Source organism: Arachis ipaensis, chromosome B02, assembly GCF_000816755.2.
Source record: "Arachis ipaensis cultivar K30076 chromosome B02, Araip1.1, whole genome shotgun sequence".
In the NCBI taxonomy this organism is placed as follows: Eukaryota; Viridiplantae; Streptophyta; class Magnoliopsida; order Fabales; family Fabaceae; genus Arachis; species Arachis ipaensis.
In genome coordinates, this window is record NC_029786.2 from 94,061,777 (window position 1) to 94,068,300 (window position 6,524).

The window sequence follows — 6,524 nt, forward strand, 5'->3', positions numbered from 1 at the left end:
CCACTAGGAGTTTGTTTAATTTGGAGGCCAAGAAAGAAAGTGAGCTCTCCCATTAAACTCATTTCAAACTCACTAGTCTTAAGTTTTCCAAACTCTTCACATAAGGATACATTGGCCGATCCAAACACAATGTCATCAATATAAACTTGAACAAGGAGTATATCATCATTAGATGCTTTAATAAATAAAGTAGTGTCGGTGGTACCCCTTTGAAAATGATTTTCCAATAAGAAGGCACTAAGCCTTTCATACCAAGCTCTTGGAGCTTGTCTAAGACCATAAAGAGCCTTAGATAGTTTAAAAACATGATTTGGAAATTCTTTATCTTCAAAACCGGGGGGTTGTGCCACATACACTTCTCTATCAATAAATCCATTAAGGAAAGCACATTTAACATCCATTTGAAACATTTTGAAACCTTTATGGGCAGCATAGACAAGAAGCAACCTAATTGCTTCCATTCTAGCTACCGGAGCAAAAGACTCATCAAAATCTATACCCTCTTCTTGATCGTAACCTTGTGCCACTAATCTAGCCTTGTTACGAACAACTTGTCCATCCTCACCAAGTTTATTTTTAAAAACCCACTTAGTACCCGTTACCTTCTTACCATCCGGATGAGGTACTAGTGTCCAAACCTCATTCTTGTCAAATTGAGCAAGCTCCTCTTGCATGACCTTGACCCAAGATGGATCTTCAAGAACTTGTTTGACATTGTTGGGCTCCATTTGTGACAAGAGAGCAAAGTTGTTAGGTTTGGTTTGCCTTTTGGTGGAGGATCTTGTTGTTACACCTTGAGAGGGGTCACCAATGATGAAGTCATGAGGATAACCCCTCATAGACTTCCATTCTCTAGGCTTTCGGACAGGTGTTGAGCTTTGATGAACTTCTGGTTGTCTCACTGTTTCAGTTTCTCGTGCCTGCTCAGGAGACAAAATGGAAATGTCTCCTCCAATCTGACGAGACAAAACTGGGCTGACAGATTCCTCATGTTGAACAGATTTAGGATTTTCTTTACTTGTTCCAGCTTCTTCACCATCTAAATAATTATCTATCACAGTACTGGAAATTAAGTTAGAATCACAAAAAGTAACATGTATGGATTCCTCTATAGTTCTATGCTCTTTGAGATAAACTCTATAGGCCTTGCTTGTGGTGGAATATCCAACAAACATTCCTTCATAGGATTTTGGATCAAACTTTCCGAGGTTTTCCTTATTGTTAAGTACAAAGCATTTGCATCCAAAAACATGAAAGTACTTAAGATTTGGAGGGGTTCCTTTCCATAACTCATAAGGGGTTTTCTTTAACCATTTTCTAATGATTGTCCTATTCAAAATGTAACAAGCTGTATTTACAGCTTCAGCCCATAAAAATTTAGAAATCTCATTCTCACAAAGCATAGCCCTAGTCATCTCTTGAAGGCTTCTATTCATTCTCTCAACCACCCCATTTTGTTGGGGGGTTCTAGGGCATGAAAAGTTATGAGAAATTCCTAAGTCATCACAGAATTTTTCAAAATCTTTGTTTTCAAATTCTCTTCCGTGATCACTTCTTAAATGGGCAATTTTTAAATCCTTTTCATTTTGAATTTTCTTGCAAAGAGTGAAGAAGGCATGGAAAGCATCATTTTTATGAGCAAGGAAAAGTACCCAACCAAATCTAGAGTAATCATCTACCACTACAAGACCATAGTGTTTACCTCCTAAACTTTGAGTTCTTGTTGGTCCAAAAAGATCAATATGTAACATCTCTAATGGCCTTTTGGTTGAGATTCCATCTTTAGGTTTAAAAGAGGATTTTACTTGTTTGCCCAATTGGCAAGCATCACAAGTAAGATCCTTATCAAATTTGATGTTTGGAATTCCTCTAACCAGATTTTTCTTAACTAGCTTAGAAATTTAGTACATGCTTGCATGACCCAACTTTCTATACCATAGCCATTTTTCAGATTCAAGAGATGTAAAGTATGTCACATTTTGTTCTTTTAGGTCCTCAAGAGTTAATCCATACACATTATTGCATCTTTTAGCTTCAAATAAAATATCCCCAGTTTTCTCACAAACAACTAAACAAACAAACTTCCTAAAAATAACCTCAAAACCTAAATCACACAATTGAATAACACTAAGTAAATTATGTTTCAAACCATGTACAAGAAGAACATCATTTATACAAGATGAAAAATTTTTACCAACTTTCCCAACAGCCACTATTTTTCCTTTTGCATCATCACCGAAAGTGACAAGTCCTCCATCATATTCATCAAGCTTTATGAAGAAGGTTGTCTTTCCGGTCATATGTCTAGAGCATCCGCTATCCATATATCACATATTTTCTTTCCGTTTAGATGCTAGGCACACCTACAAAACAAGCTTAAGAGACCTTAGGTATCCAAATCTTTTTGGATCCTTTTACGTTAAACCATCTTCTATGTCCTAAGCCATTGTAATAAAAAACAACTTTAATTGCATCTTTTAGCTTCAAATAAAGTATCCCCTGTTTTCTCACAAACAACTAAACAAACAAACTTCCTAAAAATAACCTCAAAGCCTAAATCACACAGTTGACTAACACTAAGTAAATTATGTTTCAAGCCATTCACAAGAAGAACATCATTTATACAAGATGAAAAGTTTTTACTAACTTTCCCAATAGCCACTATTTTTCCTTTTGCATCATCACCAAAAGTGACAAGTCCTCCATCATATTCATCAAGCTTTATGAAGAAGGTTGTCTTTCCGGTCATATGCCTAGAGCATCCGCTATCCATATACCACATATTTTCTTTCCATTTGGATGCTAGGCACACCTGATCTATGTGATCTGCCATGAGACATGGTTGGGACTTGGTTTTGGTTTCCTCATCATCATTATCTGAGTCATTTTCCAAATCTTCCCATGAAGCCATCAGTCCCTTCTTCTTTCCTCTTTTCGGCTTCTCCTCCTTTTTCAACTTGGGACAATCAGATTTGAAATGCCCCAATTCCTTGCAGTTATAACAGGTTACTTTGCTGAGGTCTTTCTTCATTTTCCTTGAGCTGCTGCCTTTGCCTTTGAGCTTCATCATTTTTCTAAATTTTTTGGTAAATAACACAAATTCATGTTCAGAGGAGTTATCACTGGATTCATCATCCAGAGGGTTAGTCATAGAAGAAAAAGCAATTCCTTTCTTTTTTGAATCTTTTTTCAAATAGGTGTTTTCGAAAGCAAGAAGATTTCCTCTCAAATCATCACAAGTCATGGAGTCTAAGCTACTGCTCTCAGAGATAATTAAAGCTTTTGTTTCCCACTCTTTTGTGAGGCATCTCAGCACTCTCCTCACAAGCACAGAATCAGGATATGTAATTCCCAGAGCATCTAAGCCAATAATGATGATGTTGAAACGTTCAAATAGCTCATCAATAGATTCTCCTTCCTTCATTGCAAACATTTCATATTCTCTGTTCAACATATCTGTCCGAGTCTTCTTTACAATGGAGGTTCCTTCATGAGTGATTTGCAATTTGTCCTAGATTTCATTTGCCGTTGTGCATCGTGATACCCGCCGGTATTACTCGAAGCTGATAGCACAATTGAGTAGGTTTACAGCCTTGGCATTTAGCTCCACCTTCTTCCTATCTTCCTCAGTCCACCTTTCTTCTGGCTTAAGAGAGACTACTCCTTCAGCACTGGTGGTAGTTGAAAATTGAGGACCATCCAGAATGATCTTCCAGAGTCTGTAGTCTACTGCTTGCACAAAGATTTTCATTCTCTCTTTCCAATAGGTATAGTTTTTCCCATTGAAAAGAGGCGGTCTGTTGCTTGACTGCCCTTCTGTAAGGTTGTAGGACACCATATTAGAGCCACTGCTTTCTGCCATCTGGATCTTTTCTGCAAGCTGCAAAGCTTGATCTCTTTGAGACCAAGCTCTGATACCAATTGATGGTTTCAGTGGCTAAGAGAAGGGGGGTTGAATCTTAGCCCTCTTTTTGCTTAGTAACACTTACTGGCCTTTGAATTAACTTCAGGAGACTTTTTGAGTTTTGTCTCGTCCCTAGCCACGAGACTTTTATTTTTGTCTCGTCACTTGGCACGAGATTTTTTTTGTCTCGTCACTTGGCATGAGATAATTTTCAGTTCTAGCCTCTGTGCAGTAGAAACAGAAATGAAGTAGAGAAGAGAGAAAATTACACCCATATATATCCTGGTTCAGCTGCTAAGTGCAGTGCAGCCTACATCCAGTCTCCATCACAACCATGATGGAATTTCACTATAATCTTCCTGATTACAAACTGTAAAGTGCTAACCCAACTTACAAGGGGATTCCCACAGAATCATGAAACACAACATAGATGAACAAAGGAACTCTAAGGACATCTATGGCTTTTTCTTTTAATTTTGTACTCTCTGCCTTTTTCCGCTCTATGGCTTTTTCATACAAACCTCACTGTTTGTCTTTTTCCATGATACTCAAGACATGACAAAATTAAACAGAAAAATACTAACAGAATACATTGAAGGAGAAGAAAATCTGTAAGCTTAGGTAGCTCTGAGAATCCTGTGCCTTGCACTCTCACTGCTTACTTCTAACTCCTTGCTCCAAACAGTGGCTGTTCTCCCTTTTTATAGAAGAGAGAAGCCTCCACACTTGAAGCCAAAACCCAAGCCAACTTCTTCTTCTTCAAGAAACAGAACCGGTTCGGCCACATAGAGAGAGAAGAGATAACTATGCAAAACCCAACATGCAATTACCTCTAGTCCTTTCTTGGTCACCACTCTTCATCAATCCGAGCTTTCCATCCTTGGCTTGCTCTCCAAGATGGATTTCTGGCCCTTGATGCTTCATGATGATGATGACTTTATCTGCTTCAATCTCTGCCTCTACCATCACTTCGCCACTCTAGCTACTTCCTGTGGTGGTTGAGCAGAATCAAAGACAAGTCACGCCTCCAAGAGTCTCCTCCTTGCTGGCCGAATCTTTTTCTTCCTTTTTGAGCATGAAGAGCTCGAGACTACCTCACCAAATCTAACCATATTTGGTGAAAATCTCAGCCACAGCACACTTTTATTTTGTTATATTTTCTTGCCATCATTGTGATGGTCTTGTAGCTTGCTCTTTCTTCAATTTGGTAGCTAAGTTTTGCTTTCATGGTTTCCTGTGTAATAACCGAAGAAGAGAAGCAAAGATGAGAAAGAGGAGAGAGAAATTTGAACACTAGCTAATGGGTAATGATAAAGTGAAATTAAAGTCCAACTTCATGAGGAACTTTCATCAAATGTAAAATTGGGCTTAGTTGCAACAACAATTAATTCTGGTCCAATAATAACATTTGCTTTCCTGATGAATTTTTTGGATCATGCATTGAGCAAATAGGAAAGCATTTATTTGGGCTTGTAGTAATAATAACTCAATCTGGCCCGATTAGCACAAGAAACAATTCAGCCATACTCATCATATATTCTAGCATCAAACCAAAGCTGAATTTTTTATTTAATTGGGCTTGTATCAGAATTTTATTTTCGGCCCAATTAAAAACCTGCATCACAAAATTATTAATTAACATATGTTAAATGAAAATCAAATTAATAATTTTATAATTAATTATTTCAATAATGTTTGTTCATCATCAAAATTAAATTAGAGTTTTCCAAACTCATCAACAAGATCATTAAGTTTTTTATGCTCTAACCGATTTCTCATTTTTGAGTGAATGTGTTCAAAAATACTTCAGTTACGCTCACAACCTAAAGAACTACAAGTTTGGCTTAAAATACGAATCGCCAACTTTTACAAATTTGGCACTCCACAACCATAAGATTCCCACCATTGATCTTAACATAAAAAAAAAAAAGAATAATTTATCACAATCATAAATATCAAATCATAAATACATCACAATCATAAAAGACTAATTTTATGAAGAAATTCACTTGGCATAACAATACTTCGTTCACGTATTGCAGACGGTCTTCCAAAGATTAATAATTTCAACAAGCAAATTCAAGCAGAACAAACCAGAAATTTCAACACACAAATTCAAACAAATTCAACAACCTTAAATTCCCTATTCAACAAGCAGATTCATACTAAACAGATTCATAATTTCAACAAGCTGATTCAAGTACCAAACAGAACAGAACAAGAGCAATAGAACAGAATAAGAGCATTAGAAGAAAAACCTGTCCGACAGAGCATTAGAAGAACAGAACAGTTTCATAATTCACAACCAAACAGAACAGAACAAGAGCATTAGAGGAAGAGCACCAACCTGTTTGACAGAGCAGAAGACGCAGAAGATGGCGACCACCAACCTGTCCGAGAGAGCAGACGACGGAGATGGCGCGACAACGAAGCTGAGCAAGGAGAAGCGACGAAAAAGACGACAGAGCCGCGGTGAGGGGAGGTGACGTCGTCGGAGACTTGAGAGTTGAGACTAGGTGTTGCGGTGAGGTTAGACGAAGAAGACGACATAGACCGGCGGGAAGCGGTGTGGTTAGCCGTTGTTTAGGGGATTAGGGTTGGAGGAACAGAAATGGGGGTG